General features: G+C 31.2%; 1 protein-coding gene across 4 annotated transcripts in view; it reads left to right on the top strand.

Moving 5' to 3' along the window:
- The window catches only part of LOC114327208 (scavenger receptor class B member 1), a 633,383-nt gene that overhangs the window by 220,119 nt on the left and 386,706 nt on the right, over positions 1-26,558 (top strand). The window contains exon 2 of one of the 4 annotated variants that reach the window (XM_028275754.2): positions 25,408-25,440. The exons of the other annotated variants lie outside the window; for them this stretch is intronic. The gene's annotated coding sequence lies outside the window, so the exon portion shown is untranslated. The remainder of the gene's footprint in view (positions 1-25,407; positions 25,441-26,558) is intronic. 4 annotated transcript variants of the gene reach the window in all.

The raw sequence follows: 26,558 nt of genomic DNA, 5'->3' as shown, positions 1-26,558 counted from the left end.
TTTTATTGTAAAAATTAGATAGTTATATGTATATACAATAAAAGTTATTTTATTGAGAAATCGTAATATAATTACATGCAATAAAGTTATTTTATTGAAAAAGTATATAATTATATGCAATAAAGTTATTTTATTGAAAAGTTATATAATTATATGCAATAAAGTTATTTTATTGAAAAGTTATACAATTATATGCAATAAAGTTATTTTATTGAAAAAGGTATATAATTATATGCAATAAAGTTATTTTATTGAAAAAGTTATATAATTATATTTTAATTTAAAATCCGAGCAAATTCGGTAAAATTTTAAATTTGGCAACAAAATGTTGAAAAAATTTGAAGAGCTACGAAACAGTGTTAGACATAGGCAACACCGCGCAGAACGACAAGTAAGCGAACATCAATTCGAATAATCGAAATACGAAATCGATTCCCCGTACTCAGATCGTGCATGCAAAATCGATATATACCGGTGAAACATGAAAATCGGCGCAAAATACATGCCACGCCACGATATGAAAAAGTAGGGTTATTGATTTTAAAATACTACTTACAGCGAAATTCTGGTATTAAAAAGCACTTTAACACTTACGAAACAATGTCTATAATTCCTAGCCACAAAGTTGGGACGCCAATATAAGGGGATGAGGGTTTAGGGTGTGAGAGTTAGGATATATTATAGGGGTTTTGCTCGTACTCGAACTTCAGCTGTAAATAATGGGAAGCACCTACACATCGGGGTTGAATAATAATAAGCACAAACTTTACTGTGAGCGGTATAATCACCGAAAGAAATAGAAACAAACTACATTATTAAAACTAATAGTTCAATGGCTTGGAGTACAATCAGACACTCTTGAAGCAGTCTCCACCATGTCAGCTGTCAGCCGTCGGGAGAACCTACGTCACACGGTCGGCAGGGTTGCCAAGTATAATTCTTGTTACAAATAGAATTTTATAAGCATATGAAACAAAAATATTTTTTTTTTACAAATTAGAGTCGGAGATCGAGCACAGTTCTTTATTAAATCTCCTCCACAAAATTAAAAAAAAAAAGAAAAAAGGAATTATAATGATCGATATATTATGTATCTCGCCATGTACCCAATGGTTACGCGGCAAAAATTCTTCGGGGGCGTGAGTGTAGCATTTGTTGGCAAAAGCTGCTTTATATTTCTAGGATTCCCATTTCTTTCGTCAGAAACAGTGGACATACTGCTACTACATGTCGGTTTATAACTTTTCCACCGTTCTTCCACCTCCATTCGCTACTTCTCCCGGTTGTTCCATATAGGTCCTCTTCTATGTTTCTCTCCTAGCTCTTTGTATATTCCTTCGCTTCAACTTTATCTTGGTCTACCTCGTTTTTCTTTCCTTTTGGTTGCCATTTCAGTATTTCCTTTGGTTTTCGTTGTTCATCCATTCTTTGTATATGTCCGAACCAGACAACTTGTTTTGTTGATAAGTCATCCGTGACTTCGTTTGATTCCCATTATTTCTGTAATGCGTTCCGTTGCTCTCAGCGTTGCCAGTGTTCTTTCTTACAGTGCTTTCTTACAGATACTTTTCACTATACTTTCATATCTTCTCTTTTTATTTTCTTTGCTAATGGATTGGTCCCTTAAAATACTGTTTAAAATTATGATGGCTTTTTACCTCTGGACATTACTCGTAGTTTTATTACAGTATGGGAATCGGCAACCATATATACTGTCGCTGTAGATTCTGTACCAATGTTAAACCACTGCCATTAAGTATGGAATGTAATATCGTTTAAAGGTTCGCCGCGGCTTCGCATCCATACAAAATGTCCCATTCTGCACTTTTCCTTTTACTCTGCTTGTTTAATTTTTCCATTGTGTACTTGGTTTTAAGCAAAACTAATTTGTAGCTTGTTCGGATAGATCTACGACTTGAGAAAACGCTACAAGAAAAAATCTCATGGAGTCAAATTCTAGTTCACATCACTCCACATGAGATGACTATAGTTTCAAATTGCTCGTGCAGAATTTCCAATGAGCTGTGAGCTGAGTGGCACATAGCGCCGTTCTGTTAAAACCACATGTCGTTAGTGGCATCCAATCATCCAATTCAAGGGTTCTAGGTCAATTGCTCGAATGCAATTGCTCGAAAATCAATTGCTCGACATGAAAATTGCTCGAAATACAAATTGCTCGAATAAAATAAAATAAAATAGAATAAAATAAAATAAAAAAGAGAAGTATATATCTAAAATATTTATTCACAATAATCCACAAAATATCCACAAAAATCCAATACATACCCAATAAAGAAACATTGGTAATGGGTAGGGAGCGGATTTTATGCTTAATGCATATTGCATGCATATTTCGCATATTTGAGAACTTTACTAAATTTTGCATATTTTTAAAGAAACATGCATATTTGTTGCCTATTTAAAAACATTTAAGTCCAAAAAAAATTTTCATTTTTTAATTCGACACAAAATATTTCCCCGCACAGTCTGTCCTATCTATTAATTCGAGAACTACCTGAAGAGAGACGGCTCATTCACTGTCTTTTCATTTTTTCTTAGAAAATACCCAATGATTGTAGGATGTTGAAAGGTTAAAATTCTTTTATATCCCCTTTATATATATATAAATATATCCCCTTATATATTTATAAATAAGATTCTTTTAGAACCCCTATTGTTAAGAGAATTTACACTTTTAACCATAGTTTTACGATTTTCTAACAGAAATTGAAATATTCATGCTTTAGATCAGATCCCGTCTTAAAACGGCTTTAAAACTTTGGAGGACATATTATGCGAAATTTTTATGGAAATTTTGAAATTCATTTTGGTGCAGAATTTTCGGTTTTAACAAGTTATTTTAAATACGCCCCAATTACTTCTGTTGATGTTGAAAGGAGTTTTTCAAATTATAAAAATATTTTATCTGATCAAAGAAAATGTTTCCTCGTAAAAAAATTGGAAAAACACATTGTAGTGAATTATAATCGAAGATATAATATATAGTGATATTGTTGTTTTATTTTAAATAGGTAACTATTGGTATCAGTTTTTGTAAAAAATGTGAATAAATTGCATATATAAAAATAATGATTTTATTTGAAAGATAATAAATAAGATTGCCGCCCCCTATAGGAGAATCCCCTGGAATAGAATAGAACAGAAAATTTATGGTTTCTCGAAATGCGCCTTTTTTGAATTTTTGTGCATATCTTGCGCATATTTCGTAATTTTTTACTGCATATGTATGCGCATATTTTATCAAAATTGATTGCATATAAATCCGCTCCTTAGTAATGGGTAAGCATGTTAATGGGTATTTAAGGATTTTAATCTTTCCCTAATACCTGGAAATTATTATAATACCAAATTATCATAATGAGAGAAAATCAAAACCGTTATTTTTCTTATTATTTTAAAAGTTCAAAGATAGTTTAGATTTGTAATAAATACTTTTCCAGCATAAATTAATATACCATTATATATGTGACATAGCACATAATTTGTCCTAATTCAAGAATCTTTCTTATGTCTATATTTTGTATTATTTTGAATAAATATTTTAGATATATAATTTTCTTTTTTATTAGAGCAATTTGTATTTCGAGCAATTTATTTTCATGTCGAGCAATTGATTTTCGAGCAATTGCATTCGAGCAATTGCATTCGAGCAATTGACCGGTTACCAATTCAAGGTGCTCGTCGTTGACGGTGATGGTAAAATGGATGAAGCGCGCGAAACGTTATCAGAACAGGACAGCCATTTTGATAAAACAATTTTTTTCAGTTGCAGTTGATTTTGTACCCATATGCATCTATGCTGGTGACTTGCCAAAACAAACTAAATACATTTTAGCTAATTTGACAGATGCAGCTTCAACAATATGACCGCTACCGACGTGTAAGTTCAAAAGTCCCTATTGGAAGACCGTTTCATTTACAGTACAAATTCTCTTCTATTTCAAGTTGCATCTACGCGACGGAGGTCGGCAATTATCATAACTATTCGGACTTTAGAGACGGCTGCTCTGAAAAGTTCATTTTTGATGAACATCCGTACTATTTTCTCAGGTTGCACAGCCATGATATTCCACGCCTCTTTATGCTTCCTTTTCCTTGTATCTTTTCCTGCGTAATAAGTTGGAGCAAATTGTATGTCTCTCTACGTGTAATATATTCGAAATATTCCAATTTTTTGTTTTGATTGTATTTAAGACTTTCATTTCTTTATTGATCTTTCTCAGAACCTCTTTATTTGTAATGCGTTCTGTCCATGTTATTTTCAGAATTCAACTATACACCCACAGCTCGAATCCAAGGTCCAAGCTTCCATCCAATAAAACAAAGTCGAGAAAACGTAGCTCTAAGCCAACTTAACTCTTAGTAGTCCAGGCCGCATCCGTTTTGAGATGGACGTTGAGAGGTGACTCATATTTTTTTTCAGAAATTGCTTATAATTAACTCATGTAATAATAATTGAGTTATCCTCCCACTCAAAAAGGTCCGGAACATTGTTTAAATGATCAAAATGTCAAAAAATGAAGGAAAAATTCGATTTTTTCATGGTTTTTTTATTACAATTTTAGAAGTGTTCACTTCCGAGAAAAGTTGCAGTAAGATAAAAGTTGCGTAATTAAATTTTCTACAATATACGAGTAGGATTGGTTAAAAATTTTAAAAATTGTCAACCTTGTTGTAAAATAGCAATAATTACGAAAAAACCATAAAAAACAAGTATTCGCATTTTACCTTTTTCAACCATTTATGCTACACTTAGGACCTTCATACTTTACGCAGAAAAACTATATGATATAATAAAACCACACTGTAAATTTCATTAATATCGGTTTAAAAGATTTTGCAATCCAGCTTTCGCAATAAAAATTCATTTTTAAAATGTTGCAGGACTGAAAATAAAGCCTATATCAAGTTGAATTATTTTTTACATATAAAAGAATACTGTACGTTTCATTTGAAATTTGCAAAATTAAAATCGGTTAACTACCGCGGCGTCAGACATTTTTTTAAATAAACATTAATTTTTGGTGCTACGCGCAGGACAGCGGTGTTCGATTCACACAAGTTGATTTCCACCAAAATTTCTTCCAACCTTTATCTAATATATTATTTTCTTATTCTATATTTTGCTGTATTTTAATATTTTAATTCCACTAGTAATCAAACTAATTTGATTATTGTTTGTGAAATATTGTTTAAACAATTTCATGTGTTTAAAAATAATAAACTTTTATTCTCTAAGTTAAAATATATGAACAAAGAAAGTTTTTGCTAAAAAAGTGTTATTTCAAAGGACAGAGTATGTGTTTTTATTTTGCAATAAACAAATTTATTTATTTATATCGAAATGTATTGAAAATTAAAATTTATCAATCATTATCAAAATCATTGGAATGCACAATCAGAACAAACGTATCCGCTGTCCCGCGCGTAGCACCAAAAATTAATGTTTATTTACGAAAAAATCCTGACGCCGTGGCAGTTAAGAGGATCGGTACGTATTTTCGGCTGCAATGCAATTCAAATGGGGATTCATTTTTTTCGAATCCTGAGAAAACTAATAAGTATTTTTGAAAATTTTAAACGCAGAATGAAAGATCACGTTATTAGCGAGGGCCGAAAGTCTCTGAGAACTTCTATAATGTTTATTTTAATAAGTTACAGGGGTGAAAAGCTAAGAGAAAATTTAGTGTGATTTTTAATTTCAAATATATCATTCAAAATAAACTTTTTATTTATTCTAAGGGACTTTCGGCCCTCGGTAATAATTTAGTCTTTCATTCTGCGTTTAAATTTTTCAAAAATATTTATTGGTTTTTTTAGGATTCGAAAAAAATAAACACAATGCCGTGGTAATATTTTCCAAATCTATCTTAGTCTTACAACGCACTCAGTCGAATATAATATTGTCAGCATATATTGTCAGTCAGACACTGACAATCAGTGACAATTTTAAATATTTGACATTGCATCGGGAATATGTTGAGTTATTGATTTAATATTATTGAAATATAGTGTATTTGATAAATAATTGATTTAAGACGTGAACTTAATAAAAAGTTATTTATTGTGTATTATTTTTGGAAGATCCAAGCAGAGAATACATCAGGATAATATATTCTGTGATCCAAGTATTTTGTTTTTAAAGATGTTCAAAATTGTAAGCGTTCCATAACAATATATTATTAAAAAATCACTTTAACACTTTTCCTCTTTTCTCGATTGAGTATTAGTCTTTGTTGTACAAATAAATTATTACAATCACTGAATACATAGTTAGTGAAAAAATTATCACATTTATTAACTGAATTAATAATTTCCAATTATAAAAATAACAGTTATCCAAGAACATTCAAAACCCATCTCTTGAAATTAATAATGACATTTTCAACTAGAATGACATTCTAGTAATGTTTACATATCCATACCAGTGTGAATTTTACTACGCGTAATTTGCCGTGTAAAGACAGAAAAAGTAGGGATACACGTAAAATATTAGCGAATTATGTACCCATAGCCTTAACCGATTTTAATTTTACAAATTGCAAATGAAAGTTACGGTATTCTTCTATAAGTAAAAATAATTTCAACTTGCTATCTGCTCTATTATCAGTCCTGCAACATTTTGAAAAAATGAATTTTGTTTGCGAAAGCAGGATTGCAAAATTTATTTTGCAAAATCTATAAAACCTATCTTTATGAAATTTACAGTATTGTTTTGTTATATCATAAAGTTTTTCTGGATGAAATATGAAGGTCCTGGGTGCAGAATAAATGGTTGAAAAACGTAAAATGCGAATACTTGCTTTTTTTATAGTTTGTTCGCAATTATTGCTATTTTGCAACAAGGGTGACAACTTTTAAAATTTTTAGCTGATCCTATATTGTAGGAAATTTAATTACGCAACATTTATGTCAGTGCAATGTTTCTTGGAAATGAATACTTTTAAAGTTATAATAAAAAAACTAGGAAAAAAATCAAATTTTTCCTTCATTTTTTGACATTTTGATGTTCCGGACCTTTTTGAGTGGGAGGATAACTGAAATATTAGTGTATGAGTTATTCTCAAGCAATTTCTGCAAAAAAAATATGAGTCACCTCTTAACATCCAAATGTACTAATATTTTTACAGATTTGCCCTGGTCTATAGCTCTAACTTCAAATCTCTAGTGCAAAGCACTATTCTTATTTTGTTAAAATCTACTCTGGCCTTTTCTATTTTACTTTTAATTTCCTTTAAGTAATCATTTGTGATACTTGTATATATTATTCCATACTCATTTTTTATAAAGCATCTCTTCAGGTAACTAAACTAACAACTAACTCTCATTCATTTCTTGGTTCGTTTAGAATTTTCCTTTGCAGTTTATTTAATATCTTAGCTAATTTCGTGATAAAGATGCAGGATGCAGCAATAGGTATAGTTGTCACCTATAATTAATTTTATTAGTATCTTATTATTCTCATACGAATATTCAAACTTTAAGATCCATCGTGAACGAAACTCTGATATTTTGTAATCGACGAAAGATGCAACTTGCGGTATTACCATCGTTACATAAGATCTCGCCAGACAAAAAGGTGTGCGTAGATGTATATACGACAATAATTACTTGTTTAAAGAGCTAAAGCGTCTCTTTAGCAAGATTGTTGTTGAGGTCGCTTGCCGGGATCTACTTTTCTTCAACTTTTGGTACGATTGCGTAACTGAGGTTTCGTTGGTGAAGGTCAGGTTGACGAGTATTATGTTCTTTCTCAAAAATTTTGGACGTTGGTAGAGAAATCAGTATATTTCAAGCGATAATGAATGTGTTTTTTCAACTTTTAGGGATAATATATTGCTTAAATTTTTTTAATTGCGTAAAATTGTTGGTAATAATATGATGAGTAGGCATATATTATTGTTAAGTAGCACAAAACATGGTGACATTAGTTTGTGTCATTAGTGGATAATCTCTATGTAATTAGTACATGTTTTAAATTATTAGAAAATAAAAAATGTTAACCTAGATTTAATTTTTTTCTTTCATTTGGACCATTAAGTGGTCAAATTAACATCACGATTATAGCATATTTAAGCCGTATGAAAATAAGTAATTAAAGTCTGCAAAGATTAGTCCACAGATTTAACATAAGAGCAAAAGAATTCAATATGACAATTTCTTCTCAGAAAACCAAAACAATAGTAATCAGTAAAGAACCAATAGGATGCAAAATAGAAATTGATGGTATCAGTATTGAACAAGTAATGGAAGTAAAATACCTTGGAATTACTTTGTCAAGTTACGGAGACCTAGACAAAGAAGTGAGAAATCAAGTACAAAAAGCAAATAGATTGGCAGGATGCCTTAATAACACTATATGGCGAAACCGACATATTAACACTGAGATCAAGTCAAGAATTTATAAAGCCAGTGTAAGACCAATAATGACATATGCATCAGAAACAAGACCCGATACAGCCACAACACAAAGACTACTGGAACTGGAAACGGCAGAAACGAAAGTACCTACTGAGAAGAATTACAGGAAATACACTGAGAGATCGAAAGAGGAGCGAAATATTTTTTTTAGCGAAAATACCATGGACGGCCATGATGACAAATGTGGCAGTCCTTAAGAGAGCAAATGCTGCCCGCGAGCTGCTTGATAACATCAAATAGAGAAAGATGGCCTATTTTGGACACGTAGTAAGGGGAGACCGGTATAATATTCTTCAACTTATTAGTAGAAAGCAGGCCTCTTGGTTGAAGAATATCCGGGAGTGGACGGGAATAAAGAAAGCAGAACACCTATAATATAGAATAGCTCGAGGCAGAGACAGTTTCGCCATGTTAATCGCCAACGTCAAGAGGACTTGATAGTGCACGTTAAGAAGAAGAAGGACAGGAATAAAGAAAGCAGAGCAACTATTGAGAATAGCTCGAGACAGAGACAATTTTGCCATGTCAATCGCCAACGTCAAGGGGACTTGATATGGCACGTTAAGAAGAATACAAATAGTAAGAATAGTGTGTTCGACACTGCAAATAACAAAAGTTGAGGTGAAAAGAATTGCAGCTTTCTACGAAAAAATAGAGCACATATTTTCTAACAAGTTGCAAGTGCAACAAAACATTACATAGTGTGACCGCACTGTACCTTTAAATTACTGTGGTTATGAATTTTAAAATACATAATTATATAAAATCAATTGTGTCAATTGGGTGAGAAGGTATGTTTTGAAAAACAGCAGATATTTTGCCAAATTCCATCGATTTTCTTGCCACAACGTGTTATTAGAACTATTCATTGATCATGCCTTAATGAATATCATTATTTTGATGTCCGTAATTATAATTTTACATCATTGATTATTTTAATGGATTCTCATGCCTACTTTTATGAACAACACAATAATTTATCTAGCGATTTTTTGTGCTATTCGTAGCTGTATTATACAGTATGGTGCAAGGAATACATTGGTTATTTCGTAAGCAGGCGACTTTAAAGAAATATTCTGAAATATGTTGATTTTTATTTTTAAATTATGATTTTTGGGAATATATATCATACTAGTGACATAATCCATCTGGGTGTGATGACGTAATCGATGATTTTTTTAAATGAGAATAGGATCGTATGCGAGCTGATTTGAAAGGTTATTCAATTCTCTGTCAAGTAATATAAACATTAACATAATTGTTTAAACGAGTGTTCAAAAACATTTTTTAAATTACATTAATTGACAAAAAGAAGAACATATGTAATTTACTTCATTCGAAATACATTTTACTGCTATCAGAAAACAGAAAAATGTTTATTTTACTAATAAACTTAAATTCAGTGTTCAAACTGATAAGAGGCAGATGGATGGAAGCTAAAAATAAAAAAATTTCACCAACCGAGATATTGATTTAACTCTACGATATCGAATGATAAAATGTTGCATACACAGTATCCTACTATAACTACATCTGTACATGGAATGGAAGCCACGACACTGACAATTAGCTGATTACGACGGACGCCCTGGAAGCTTTAACATGTGGATACTTCGCCGTATTCTAAAAATTCCGTAGACTGACAATGTTAGAAATGAAGAACCTATAAACGTATAAATAACGATCGTGGACTTGTAGGAGATGAAAAACGAAAAACATTTTAATTTGGACATATACTCAGACACAAGAGATATAACTTCCTTTAACTAGTAATGGAAGGAAAAATCGAAAGAAAGCGTGGTTCTGGGAGACGACAAATGACCTGGCTCAAAAGGACAGGACAGGACTCGATTTATAAACGTAATAAGAAAAACACGCACAGTATTGAGATGAATTTGAAGAAGTTCTGAAGCTATTTCCTTGTGGCATTTTTGCAATCTATATAACTAGGGAAATAAGCCACAAATTAAGTAAAAAAGAATGTGTGTGTACTTTGTACGCACGTAAAAAGTTATACACACACCCAAACTTATATGAAATCATCTGATATTTCTTACTATTCCGTGCGAATTTAAAAAAACAAACACATGAAGTTAAACAATATTTATTTTAAAGAAATTTAATAACAAATACATCGCAATTAAATAGAACAATAAAGTATTTAACAAAAAAATTGAAAGTAGTTGTTTTAAAGTCAATAGCATACAAAATTTCAATGTAAAACAAAACTTATTTATTTTTTTGAAGTTATACTTCTTTACGGGCGTAATGACGGTGAAATTTTATATGGGAAAACCTAGCGACCGGGCGCATGCGCATTATAACTTTGTTCTGATTGGATGTTCAAATGACATGACAAAAATTATCCAATATGGCAGCTGTGGCACAGCTGTGGGACTGCGTTTGGTTATAATGTATGCTTGTTGCGTTTTAAAATTTGTAGGAAGAGAAACAACAAACAAAAAGTTAGTTAATGGTTATACTGCCTTTTTAAATAGTTTTCATATTATATTTTTGGACTTATTTACATAGAAGAGATGATTGTTTCATGCCAATGTGAAAGCTCATCAAACTGTGCCTAGTATGAGTGCCGCAGATCTCGCTTATTCAAAGCTAAAGAATCTTTCACTGGTAAGTGTTTTATAGATAATTGATCAAATTTTGTTATGATATTTGAACATAGCCACTTTGCACGACGCAAGTGATTGCGAAATTTATTAGTCGTTATACGGGCTCCGATACCTACCTTGAACCTACCAAAATACATAAGTAGTATGTAATACTTTTATTTACATAATTTATATTTATATTTACATAATATATTGTCTTCTTACTCTATGTTTTATTGTATTTTTTCAATTCTAAATCATTTCAATTCAAAATCAAAATAATTTAATTTACATAAGTTAAAAATGTCAAAAGGTTAATCTGTTTAGTTAGACGATCTTCGCACATAATGACAAGCTGTCTCTGTGGCGCAGTTTTAATGCGAGAGAATCCCAATACAACGCAAATACCAGCCGCGTGGTAAGTTGGTTCGAATCCCAATAGAAACTTTTATTTTTTTATTTTTTTTATACATTTTATGATTGTAAGTATATTTATTATATAATTTTATTTTCAGAAAATACGTATTTAGTTAAAAAATTTTCCGACAATTAATGTTCAGAAATCATTTGTGGCATTTTTAGTGTGTTTGTGTGTGTTTTATTTTTTTATTATTTTAATTTTTGGCACTGTTTTAATAAAAATGTTTGAGAAGTAGTAAGTATAAATTAATTTAATATTTAAATAAAATATAAATAAAAAGTATATTAATTTCGTTTATAATCATATAATCATATAATAGAAGTATAACTTCTTACGTGTGTACAAAGTACACACACATTCTTTTTTTGTATTTTGTGGTAGTCAGTGTTATCACCTCTAGTCCTTATGCAAGCTTCAGTTTGCGTGGGCACGCTCCTAATCAAATTATCAACATTTTGTTGTGGTAGGTTGCTCCATCCTTTAAAAGCAGCTTGTATTAGCCGTGCGGTGTTTTGTGGATTATCCCGTCGAGCTCTAATTTTTCTTTTAAGCATATCCCACAAATACTCTATAGGATTAAGCTCGGGTGAGCAAGCAGGCCACTCCAAACAAGGGATACCTTCTGCTTCAATGATGTCTGTATTCACTCTAATGGTATGTAGAGGTCCATTATCATGTAATAAAGTTAAAATTTCTCCTGTTGCACCTCTCCAGAGCCTGACTACAGGTTATAAACATACCTGTGAGCAGTTAAAGTTGATTGGATGAAAATTAAAGGAGTTTTTTTACGGACCACAATTCCTCTCCAGAACATTACACTTCCCCTTGTATATTTGTGAACAGATCTGACAGTTTTCGTTCTTGCTTGTCTTCCTCGACCTCTAAATATACGATTTCGTGGGTTATCTGATTTTCCATCTGATTACATTAAATCCTGACTGTTTTTGAAAATAGCACATTTTGTTAATTCCCAATGTTCCAGTTTTGGTGGTGAAGACACCAATTTAGGCGATCAATCTTGTGCTGCCTGGAAAACTCGGAAACCCATAACTGTCTCCTGCTGTATACTTCTTGGTACGAACTCTTCTTCTTATCGTTTCAACTGAAACAGTTACACCTGTAGCTTCCAAAAGCTGCCTTTGGAGCTGCAGGTGAGAAATGGTTGGGTGTCTTCCAGATGATTGGATAGCTTAATGGTCGTGGAGAGCCGTTATTACTTTTGGCGACTTTTTCTTGCCTTATTTTTGAGCTTTCCTAGTTCCTCTTACCTAGCATATGTGTTGGACAGAACGCCCTGTATTACGCCTAGCTCTGCAGCTATGTCCATCTGAGAACATTACTTTCTCCACAAGACCAATAATCTTTCCTCGTTGTAAGTTTTATAACCCCATATGACGCATATTTTCGTTTTTGGACGCAAAAGTGAGTTTATTTATTTTCGGTCAATTTGCAACTCAAGCACATAACCTATACCGTACCGAGCTGTACTATCTGATTTTCTTATATATTTGTTTATTTTTAATAAAAACCTTTAATCTTCGCAACACTAACAAGTTTTTTCAAGAGAAATAAATATTACTTTGAAATACATATTGATTCCATATAAGTTTGGGTTTGGGTACTTCTATTATAATATAATTTCAACGAAATAAATATACCTACTTAACAGTTACAATACAAAAAATTAACAATAATTACCAAAAATGAACCAAAACTTAACAATGCCAAATATTAAAAAATGAAAAAAGAAAAAAGTATGAATCGTCCGGGATTTGAACCCGCAATCTCGCGATTTTTTGATCTCTGGTCCAATGCTCTACCAACAAGGCCATCAAGCCGCATGCTACTTACCTTTCAGATATAGATAATTATACATCACGGTGACAAGTGAAATATAAAAATAGATGTTTTATTATTTTACGCCCAAGGAAGACAAATCCAAAGACAAAAAATTATAATAAAAAACCTTTTAAACCACCTTTTTCAAATTGCGCAAGTTGTATTATTAATATTAATGTTAATATATGAAATATAAATATTTTGACGTTTCACAATTTGACAATTCACTTTTTAACTGCAGTGCCTTAAAATTTTTAAAGCACTAGTGCCTTAAAGTAGCATTTTTAACGCTCCTATGGAGTCCTAAAAATTGCATTTTTAACACGTTTGTAGAAAAATATATTTAAAAACACTAATATATTCTTTCCACACCTTTTCTGGACTGATACATACATAAATTAAAACATTTTGAAGTATAACTTCAAAAATATAATATGAAAACTATTTAAAAAGGCAGTATAACTATTAACTAACCTTTGTTTGTTGTTTCTCTTTCCACAAATTTTAAAACGCAACAACCATACATAACCAAACCGTCAACCGTCCAAACCACAGCTGCCATATTGGATAATTTTTGACATGTCATTTGAACATCCAATCAGAACAAAGTTATAATGCGCATGCTCCCGCATCATAGGTTTTAACATATAAAAATTCACCTTCATATCGCGCGTAAAGAAGTATAACTTCAAAAATTATTTTATTAACGTTTCGACGCCAAATTTTTTGAAGCCAATCGCTTTCAGAGACGACAACTAAAGAAGAAAATAAAAAACAAAACTATATGGCGAATAGAGAGTACATATGTTTTATAATGTATAAAAAATTACAACTTATGCAACAAGTACTTTACGGAAGTTTGCAGTTTTGTTATTTCTATTATTTTTTATTCCTAGGAGGATAATTTTTTACAACGAAATTTTTAATGTAATGTTGATTTCATTTCAAAGCTTGGCTGACCTCTCGTGCTTCACTGTCAAGGCATAAATATACATATATAAACTAATAATAATAAACGGATTTTTGTCATAATACTATTCCGTATTCCTGATGTATGTGATAGGACAACCAGAACTTCCTCACTTCCTGAATTCACTTCTTGTCCAATTTCCTTAATAAATTCACTGCAGCGTGCAAGCGCTTTTTCCAATTAAAAAAAGTTAGTCGTGTGAAACATTTTCCTTTATATTCAATCCAATCAGTGGCGGCTGGTCAGAGGAGGCAAGAGAATCTTAACCTTCCCTTAAATTTTTTACATTGTTTTGTTTATTTTGAATCGCGAAAAACAACAAGTACTTTTACTATTTACTCCATTGAAATGTTACATTTAGGTTGCATTTCTTAGAGGAGTCAATTTTATTTTTTTAAAATGTGTAGGGGGGTTCAGTAGAAGCTTAAGTTCAAGTTTTTGGGGTCGCCACCCTTGTCCCCCGGCCGCCATATTGGAAAAAGGGGTGCAAAGGGCTTTCGCACTGTATCTCCTAAACTAGCAATCCTACAGAAAATTTAATAAAACATAAAATGTAGCAAATTAAATTTCTACAATTTTATATCTATTAGGTACTTTTTATCGTGAAAGTCGAGGTTTTCGATACTTTTTATATTTTTTGTGCAATGTATGGTATAACTATACCAAAAACCCAGACATCCAAAGTGAAAGTTATCCTCCAACACCAAATTGTTCTATATGGTCCACATAATGTTCAGAAAAAAGTCACACCATTTTGAGCATCGAGTTTGGGGGGAAGAGGGGGGAGAAATCGGTAAATAAAAAAAGTATCGAAAACCTCCACTTTTCACCCTCCGTAACTCTAGAACCGTTGATTTTATAACAATTATGTATAGTCCCTTTTTTGTTTTAAATTTTATGTATAACGTTTTTCTATAGAACATTCTTTACGCTAAAGCATAGTTTTAGAAATATTGACGAAAAACTTAAAAAACCTACTTATTCACCGACTTCTCCCCCATCTCCCCCCCAAACCGGATGCTCAAAATGGTGTAACTTTTTACTAAACAATATGTGGACCATATAGAACAATTTGGTGTTGAAGGAAAACTTTTACTTTGGATGTCTGGGTTAGGCGTTTTTTTTGGACCAATTATACTATACTACCTCCGTAACTTTGGAACCGTTCATTTTAGAAGGGTTATGCATAGGGCCTTTTTTTATTTCAAATTTAATGTAGAACAATTTTGTATAAAGGGTTGTTCATGCTAAACCGCATAGTTTTAGAAATATTGACGAAAAACCTAAAAAATTACGAATTTACAGATTTCTCCCCCTCTCCCAAACCCGACGCTCAAAATGGTGTGACTTTTTTCTGAACATTATATGAACCATATAGAACAATTTGGTGTTGGAGGATAACTTTCACTTTGGATGTCTAGGTTTGGGTCTAACTATACCATACTATAAGTCCCATTTAAAATACATTGTTACTTCACGCACACTGTAAACACTTCACGCACTGCTATCTATAACGACAGTTTTCACAAACTAAAAACTTATACATAATATGACATAGAGTAGATAAACAATAATTTTTATACACATTGGCGAGAAATGTTGCCAAGCCAGTGACGTTCGATTTCTTGTTATAAAAAAATCGATTTTTAGTAGTTCCAATGTGACACAAAATCTAGGCATGAGATAAAAAAAGTTTATTTGAAGAAAGTGAATTTTTTGTCTTTCTTAATGGCGGTACAGGCTCCTTTTTTCAATATTTTATTTAGTTATAGAGTAATTTCCACATACTAACATATTTCTGAAATTGGGCTCTGTACCGCCATTCTTTATTATATTACGAATAAGTGTGCCAAATATCTCGACAAAATATTCAAAATTGGACCCGCAATCTTGGAACGCGTTTGTTGCTACCTGTTGATCGCTACTGTTTGCTCTTAAATTACATTTTTTGGCGCATTTTTTTCCTAGTGCAAATTTGTCTAGATATTTTGTAGTTACATATTGTAAAAATCACGAGCCGCCACTGAATCCAATTGTATGCATGCATTGTATGCAGTTTTATGAAACAAAATATAACGAAATACTTTACATATTAGTACTGAACTAAATCAGTACGTGATAAATGTTAAAATATTTTGAATGCAATTTGTTTTTATTTGGAATAAGTCACAATTTTACTTTAAAATAAGTTTATTTTGACATTTCGATTTCTACTTCGAATATCGTTCTTAAAATACAATAAATTTGTAAATTTAACAAATTTTTTTTGTTACTTGGTAAAAAAAATCTTCTATTTAATTCTATCTGACTCATTGATTTTGGCAATTCTCTTAACTTAGCTCTGCACACCTAGAAGGCCCATGACTTGGTTTACTATTCTTTGCCATTCTTTCCTCTTTGCTGCTTTATTTGTTTAATTTGGAATCTTTAGTTCATTTATATTTTTATTAACATCCTGCTTCCACCTCGTTTTCGGCTTACCTTTCTTCTTCTTTCCTCCTATTCCTTCCGTTAGTATTATTTTGTGTAGTCTAGTGTTTGGCATCCTTTGGATATGTCCTAACCATCTTAGTATTTGTGATTTTATGATTCCTACGATATTCGGATCTCTGTACATGTTCTCTAGGTCATTTGGTCTTTTTATCCACATTTCATTCCACGACTTTTCTTCAAATATTATCCTGAGGACTTTTCTTTCCTACACTTGGAGCATGACTTGTTCGGATTTGTTCATCGTCCATGTTTCATTGGCATATAACGTTATTATAGTTCCATTTTATCTTTTCCCATGCGTCATGATTCATTTTCAAACAAATTAAATCGTAAAACCTACGTCGATGTGTATATACATTGTGTATACTAATATACTATATACTACACACATCGACGTACGTTTCACTTTATGTTTTGATTTAATTTATTTGAAAATGAATAATGACGCATGGGCAAAGATAAAATGGAACAACTATATACGGGGTTGATTGGCCCAATCTTTGAGTTCGTTGCTTAAAGTTTACTTAAATCCTGAAATAACCTATTTTATAACTTAAAACATTTCTGAGATATCCTTACATATAAGTTCTTACAAATACCTGTTTTACTAAAATAGAAAATTACCATTAGTCCAGGGCGCATCTGTTTTGAGATGGACGTTGAAAGGTGACTCATATTTTTTGCAGAAATTGCTTAGAATTAACTCATATAATAATAATTCAGTTATCTCATTCAAAAAGGTCCGGAATATTGTTTAAATAATCAAAATGTTAAAAAATGAAGGAAAAATTCGATTTCTTTCTTCGTCTTTTGATTATAACTATAAAAATATTCACTTTCGAGAAAAGTTGCACTGACATAAAAGTTGCGTAATTAAATTTCCTACAATATAGGATTGGCTAAAAATTTTAAAAATTGTCACCCTTGTTACAAAATAGCAATAATTGCGAAAAAACTCTATAAAAACAAGTATTCGCATTTTACGTTTTTCAACCATTTATGCTACACTTACGACCTTCATATGTTACCCAGAACAACTTTATGATATAGTAAAATAATACTGCAAATTTCATTAAGATCGGTTTAATAAATTTTGCAATCCAGCTCTCGCAAAAAAATTCATTTTTTTAAAATGTTACAGGACTAAAAATAAAGCAGATAGCAAGTTAATTTTTTTTTACATATAGAAGAATACTGTACATTTCATTTGCAATTTTTAAAATTAAAATCGGTTAATTACCACGGCGTCAGAAATTTTTTTAAATAGACATTAATTTTTGGTGCTACGCGCAGGACAGCGGTGTTTGATTCACACAAGTTGATTTCCACCAAAATTTCTTCAAATCTTTATCTAATATATTATTTTTTTACTCTATATTTTGTTGTATTTTAATATTTTAATTCCACAAAAATCAAACTAATTTGATTATTGTTTGTGAAATATTGTTTAAATAATTGCATATGTTAAACTTTTATTCTCTAAATTAAAATATAAGAACAAATAAAGTTTTTGCTAAAAAAAGTGTAATTTCAAAAGACAGAGTATGTGTTTTTATTTTACAATAAACAAATTTATTTATTTATATCGAAATTTACTAAAAATTAAAATTTATCAATCATTATCAAAGGTCATTGGAATGCCCAATCAGAGCAAACATATCCGCTATCCTGCGCGTAGCACCAAAAATAAATGTTTATTTAAAAAAATTACTGACGCCGTGGTAGTTAACCGATTTAAATTTTTCAAATTTCAAATGAAAGATACAGTATTCTTCTATATTCAAAAAAAATTCAACTTGCTGTCTGCTTTATTTTCAGTCCTGCAACATTTTGAAAAAATGATTTTTTTTTGCAAAAGCGGGATTGCAAAATTTAATTTGCAAAATTTATTAAACCGATCTTAATGAAATTTGCAGTATTATTTAACTATATCATAAAGTTGTTCTGGGTGAAATATGAAGGTCCTTCAATCTTCTGAAGTAAAATGCGAATACTTGTTTTTTTATGTTTTTTTTTTCGAAATTATTGCTATTTTGCAACAAGTGCGACAATTTTTAAAATTTTTAACTAATCCTATATTGTAGGAAACTTAATTATGCAACTTTTATGTCAGTGCAACTTTTCTCGAAAATGAATACTTTTAAAGTTATAATCTTAAAAATGAAGAAAAAAATCGAAATTTTCCTTCATTTTTTGACATTGTGATTATTTAAACAATGTTCCGGACCTTTTTGAGTGGGAGGATAACTCAAATATTATTACATGAGTTATTTTCAAGCAATTTCTGCAAAAATATATGAGTCACCTCTTAACATCCAAATGTACCAATATTTTTACAGATGTGCCCTGGTCTACATTAACAAACGGCCCGATCTTTTCAATCCTTTTTAGGTTGAGGTATGTTCTGCTATTATTAGCTCTATATGATACGACAAAAGGAAAATGTTACTTATGGTGATAAACAGACGTAACTAACTATTTCAAAGATAAAAAATACGTCTTACTTTTAATTGTGATGCGTCTATACAAGACAAAAAACATGAATATTAGAACCATATCTTAGTGTGTTGGTGGTCGATCAATTTTTCATCAGAAATTTATAACAAGTGCGATAAATTCAATGAGGAGGAATGTAGAAGAAGGAACAGAACAATTGAACAAATTGCCTGTGCGTTTTAAGAGTTTAGAGATTCGGAGCACTGATTTGAGAGAAGCTTATATCCCTGAATGTTATGTATTTCGACAATATCATCGAGACCTGGAAAATACGAAATAAATTTTTGATTGATAATATGTGATAAAGCACTAAGGTTTGTTTGGAAAACCAAAAGACTTTTGGTTCCAGAGAGCCAAAGGATTTCTTCTTATGGAGAGTACCTGTATATTTGTACCTAATTTTAAAATGCGAAGATTACAGCTACCTCCTGTATTTGTAAATAACTTTATTTGATATCTCCTCTAATAACAGATATAACGTCACAAATTTGATCACCCTGTGTATTTATTGTAATGCTTCAGTTCAAACAATGTTTAAATTTTATTCTTTAAAAAACAGCAATTTTCAGTGTTCTATATTCTATATATCTACTGAACGTTCATCAAATATCGGTCAAATCCACCAGCCGTTAGTCAAATCCATGCTTATCTTGAAAGGCATCCATTGCACTTCATACCTACAATCTCACTTCTCGCTATGTCGTTAATTAGCAAGAGGAATTCCATATTTAATTGACTTTTCCTTTCGACCAGTATGTGATTATTCAGATACTAAATAGAGCAAAGAAGGTTCGAATGCGAAAACAACTGTATTTTCAGTTTTCTTAATTATGCTGCAAGATGCACTCAAGACATGACTTTCGTCTTGTAATAATAGCGTTAACAATTAAACTGAAAAATTGCGAATTTTAATTATTTCTTAGTGAATCTTAAGTATTCCAAAGCTATTGACGTAGACTCAAAAAAGGTTAAACTTTTTATAACAATTTAAATTTTGTAACAATAAAAAAAGTTTAGTAGACAAGTTGTTTATCATCATTGTTACTCATTTCTTGTGTCTGACATTTTATATCCTCCTGCAATTATTTTTGTAATTCCTTTTCTTCTTCGTTGAGAATATGGTTATACTGATCTTTCTAGGTATATGACTTAATCTGTGTAAGTTTTTTAATTGTTTTGAAGTTATACTTCTTTAGGTACGAGGGTAAATTTTGATTTTACTGGGCGCATGCGCACACCGACCGTTTGGTATAAACGTTATACGGGATCTGATTGGGTGTTAAAATCATCTGTCAATAATCAATATGGAGATTTTTGATAAACAAATTAATATTGTGTATATTAGTTTTTATAGATCCGAATATTCCAGTCAAATGTTATATCTGTTCTACTCTATGGATGTGAAACCTGGAAAGTGACAAAATCCCTTACAGACAAATTGCAGGTCTTTGATAACAAATGTCTACGAAGAATTGTGCGTATTTTCTGGCCAAACACCATCAGAAACGAAGATCTGCTACACCTGACCCAACAAAATAGGGTAGAAAATGAAATAAAATCCAGAAAGTGGGGGTGGATAGGTCACACACTCCGAAAAGATAGTTCCAGTATTGCAAAAACTGCTCTAGAGTGGAATCCGCAAGGAAAAAGAAAAAGAGGTCGCCCAGCACAAACTTGGAGAAGATCCATCATGGACGAGATAAGAAGTCAAGGAAAGTCTTGGAATGAGGTGAAGGCCCTAGCGCAAAATAGAACCCGATGGCGCGTTTTCACTGAAGCTCTATGCTCCACTTAGGAGTTCAAGAACATTATATATATTAGTTTTTATTGTTGTGATGGAAGAGAAAAAAGTCTATAATTGTAGTGACTTTTTAAATAGTTTTTAAAAGCGACAGGTACGTAATAATAATTGTAAATGTTTCAGTATCCTAATAAAAAATGTCATAAGTACTTACCTATTTGGAAAATTTAAAAAGAACCTACCAAAATAGTATGTAATGCTTTGATTTACATAATTTGATTACCATCAAAATTTCTATCAATATTCACCTAATATATTGTTTTCTTACTCTATGTTTTGTTGTATTTTATTATTTCAATTCTAAATGATTTCAATTCAAAATCAAAACAATTTGATTAAATTCAGAACTGTCAAAAGTTTAATCCGTTTAGTTAGTTGATCTTCGCACATGATGACGCATGGTCTCCGTGGGTAAAAGTTTAAGGTGAATGAATTTCAATACTAACTGCGCTGATAAGCGGGCTCGAACCTCAATAGGAACTTTTGTTTTTTTATTTTTTTTATACATTTTATGATTGTAAGTATATTTATTATATAATTTTTTTTTTCAGAAAATACGCATTTAGTTAAAATTTTTTTCGACAATTTATTGTTCAGAAAACATTTGTGGCATTTTTCAATGTGTTTGTGTGTGTTTTATTTTTTTATTATTTTAATTTTTGGCACTGTTTAAAAAAATTTTTGAGAAGTAATAAGTATAAATTAGTTTAATATTTAAATAAAATATAAATAAAATGTTTAAAGTATATTAATTTCGTTGAAATCATATAATAGAAGTATAACTTCTTACGTGCGTACAAAGTACACACATTCTTTCTTTTTATCCAGTAGTTATTTTGCTGTGTGCAAACGAACTTTTTTTATTTTCTATTAGGGAGTTTTTGTGCACACAAATACGTAAACGTAACGCATCTTTTTGACATATACGCTTGCGCATTAATGGTCGAACTCCCGTATCGCGATACGTATTACCTAAGGTTACGGGCTGGTACGTTAGGTTCATACGCATCCCTATCGAGCCGAATGCACACGAGGATCTTGCCCGATTACCTACCAAATGAACATTTTATCAGCGTACTACTTGTTTATAAACATTTTAAGGTTATATTGGTTATTGGTTTAGTCTATTTGAGTAAAATTATTCTGTGTTTGTAATTGGAAATTGGAGCTTCATAATAGATTTAAAATTTTATTGTTTTTAAGTTGTCTATTAATAAAGCAAAACAAACAAATCTTGCATTAATTTAAGAAATACAGTGATCACCACAATTAATAACTAGATAAACAAATGACCTAGTTTCAGTAAAATTTTCAAATAAATATTACCACACTATTTACATTATACCTACTGGAATTCTGATGTAGGTATACAATAATTTACAACTAAAAAGTAGGTATAAACAAAAATAAAACAATTTTAACCTTAAACAATTAAGGAGAAATAATATTTTTATATTTAAATAGAAGCAATTAAAACCATACAATTTCATCATTCATTTATCTTTTTTTACATTTGTATATTAATTGTATATTGTGTGAACATTGTTTTATTTTTTTAAATGTCAACGGAATTTAAAAATGACTTTACGATTTGCTTTACGTTACGTTAAGGCAGTTACAAAAACTACCTATTTTAACATTCATCCTCTACGACACGTTAGTTGCTTTACGTATACGGAGATGCGTACGTTACGTAGCAACAAAAACTCCCTATTATATCATCATCAATGACGTTACAACACTTCGTGAGTCTTTGCGCGTTTACTATTGCCATTCATATTTGTCGGTCCTGTGCCACAATTTGAAATTGTCTCTCTCACATTTTCTCCAGATCATCTCTGACTGCATCTTTCAACCCTATACTAGGCCTTAATACAGACATTCTCCCCTCTGGTCATTCCCTTGTTTATAAGGAAATTATCGTTACTGCGTATCACATGCCCTCTGCCCATCTGTCTATTGGCTTTTATATTGTTACAAAACTTACCATTTCTATGATCTTTTAGGCACTAATGTTTAGTTTTATTTGACTATTTATTTTTAATAACTTACATCTAAACAAATAAAATAAACACTGAATTTATATCATTTATTTTACAAACTAAGATATCTAATTTATTTATTACACTAAATTTAATAATTTATCTAATTACAAATTCAAAAATATACAATATAATAAAAGGGAAAAGATTCCTCTCATTGGCCGTATACCATAATAAAAAACTTACTAAGGAAGTAAAACTTCTCTTGTAGGTAGATGGTATATAAATTTATTACAAATTTTTTTCTAAAAAGATCCAAGTTGGATTAAAGTGGGTACATCACTAGTACAAAACAACAAACGTTTTCGGACTAATCAGTCCACCATCAGGTTGAAACATCAGATCAAAAGTAGTTGGAACTAGCTACATAGTTAGGTCGAATGACCTTAACATTACAAAAATTAAGCCATTTCGGCTACAATAAGTCGATGTTGACGTATTGTATTGCAACATCGACTTATTGTCGACATTTTTGTAGCCGAAATGGCTTAATTTTTGTAATGTTAAGGTCATTCAACCTAATTATGTAGCTAGTTCCAACTACTTTGGATCTGAAGATTCAACCTGATGATATACTGATTAGTCCGAAAACGTTTGTTGTTTTGTACTAGTGATGTACCCACTTTAATCCAACTTGGATCTTTTTAGAAAAAAATTTTTTAATAAATTTATATACCATCTACCTACACGAGAAGTTTTACTTCATTAGTAAGTCAAAAATATACCGCGACCGTTACACATCAAAGTACACCGACGTTTTCAAATTCACAACTGCCTTGCTAATTACAAAAACTTACTATTTATACAACATTAAATGTCTAGAAATAAATAACATCTGGAATAGTATTTACAAGAAACAAGAAAGAATTTACTCCAAAAGTCGAGAAGAAATAGAACATCATAAATCATAAAAAGGGTCTTGGTAAACAACTCGGGTCTGTTAGGCCGGGAGCTGAAAACAGTCTGTGACATAATTATGTCACAATATATTTGACTAAATTTTTCCTTTCCTAAAAGAGACTCTAACTTGTGTCTTGATATTGAAAAAAAATCTAAATCACGTGTATTGTTTTTGTTGTCGTATTAAAAAACAGACATGAAGTTTAGTCTAGATTCTAGATATTCAACTTATTATCTTTAATAAGTACGTCGGAAATGAAATATTACAGTTACCGTTCTTAATGCTTTTACGAAATGATAATGACGGGTTCTTTATTTTTACCGAACCAAGTCCATTCCTTTAATTTAAACAACAAATAGAACAAGTTGTGAATTTCTAGAGTTCTAGAGGAACCTAACTTTAAAACAGGAAACATATGGAACCACGTTTTAAAATTTAAAATGATTTATTATAAAAAGTGAATTCAATTAATTAATATCTAAATAATTCTTAATTCTTAATTAAACAATGTAGCCACTTGGAATTTGATCACTAATAGCTACAATTAAATGCTTTTTAATATCATTGATCTTAAAACTTTTGTCTTCGATTACTTAAGGGCGTGGGCGCAAAATTTCGCAATGTGTTTTAAACGCATTCATTTTTCTCGAATCCTGAGAAAACGAATAAGTATTTTTGAAAAATTAAAACGCAGAATGGAAGATTGAATTATTGCCGAGGACCGAAAGTCCTTGAAAACTTCTATAATGTTTATTTTAATAAGTTATAGGGGTGCAATATAAAAAAAGATAAAATTTAGTGTGATTTTAAATTTCAAATATTATCTTATTCAAAAGAAACTTTTTGGTTTTTCTAAGGGACTCCTTTAAGAGACTTGGCCCCTGTTAGTAATGTAATATTTCACTCTGCGTTTAAATTTTTAAAAATACTTATTAGTTTTCTCAGGATTCGAAAAAAAAAGGAATGCATTTAAAACACATGGCCGAGAAATTTTACGCTCACACCCTTAAAATAAATGCGCTTACACCGTTAAAATAAATTTGTACATTGAAAATGAACATTCTATATCGACAGATGTAATTAAAGAATATTTCAGGGCGGATAATAAATCTGGCTCAATTTGTAATTCCTTGGAAAATGTCGCATTCAAAACTTGAGTAGCATTAGATAAAAACGACAAACCTTCAAAATATATTAATTTTTTTAAAAATTAATTGACTATTACTGCTTATTAATTTTATTTCATTGTAGTGTTCAAAATAAAAAAATATTATTTTGTCAAGTTAAACACAATTTTTTTTGTTGGTCTACTGTTTGGTTTTGCTGTACTATTACTTGCTAATATTTAAGCACATTTTTATCTGTCGTATTAATAGTATTTTTTTCTTTACAGGTACGTACGGAATAACTATCTCTCTAATTTTCAGTAAGTATTCAATTTCACTTTATAATAGTAGGGGGGGGGGCAAGTATACTAAAGCAATTATTCGAACGTTATGGGGACCTATTTTGTTGTTGTTTTTTTTTATTTATTTGCTAAGTTCTAGATCTGGTCTTTGACCAATGAGTAACTTTTTATCTATCCTATCCTACTAACTACTTAATATCTAAAAGTCACCCTTTGATGTCTTCTTAGTTGTCTTTATTATTACTTGCGCAATTTTTGCTTGCGCACTATCACACAAAGCACTGCTTTTCACTTTATCACGCACTACACCAACACGTTGCTTGCACACTAGTCGCGCAATGCTCCGCTATTAGCTTTTTCGCACACTACACCAACTCGTGAGGTTTGGTCCTCTTCAGTCTTCTTTTCTGGTTTGAGTTGTCCAGGAGCTGGATGGCCTCAATATTTTCGTGGAGAAGAAGTCTTTTTTCATGACTTTCTCGTGTTTTCGGATTTCTTTGTCGACGGGCTCCATTCGTAGATCCTTGTGGAAGTCGTCGTTACGGATGTACCAGGGTGCGTTAACTATGCCCCTTAATACTTTGTTTTGAAAAGTTTGTATTGTTTTCAAGTTTGTCTTTTTTGTACATCCCCAGAGTTGTATACCATACGTCCATACTGGTTTTATAACTTGTTTGTAGATTAGAATCTTGTTATACGTTGACAACCCTGAGTATCTTCCCAGTAGCCAGTACAATTTTTTATATTTGATATTTAATTCTTCCTTCTTTTTCTTTACGTGGGCTTTCCAGCGAAGCTTCGTGTCTAGGGTTAAGCCCAGGTATTTGGCTGTGTTGGCATAAGGAATGTCTTGTCCATTAATTTTTATTGGTGCGTACAGAATTTTTTTATTAGTGAAATCAACATGTACTGATTTGCATTCATTCAATATAATCTTCCACGTCTTAGTCCATTTTTGGAATTTGCTCATCGCATTTTGTAGTTTATTGGCTGTTTCTACGTTATCTTTACCTACTGCTAATATGGCGGTGTCGTCGGCAAAGGTAGCTAAACAGTAGTTATCGAATTCTGGTAGATCACATGTATGAAGGAGATATAGGACCGGGCCCAATACGCTACCCTGGAGGACTCCGGCT

This window comes from Diabrotica virgifera, chromosome 4 (assembly GCF_917563875.1).
Source record: "Diabrotica virgifera virgifera chromosome 4, PGI_DIABVI_V3a".
Taxonomy (NCBI): domain Eukaryota; kingdom Metazoa; phylum Arthropoda; class Insecta; order Coleoptera; family Chrysomelidae; genus Diabrotica; species Diabrotica virgifera.
Note: the sequence above shows the minus strand (reverse complement) of the source record. Positions and strands in the feature narration are given on the sequence as shown.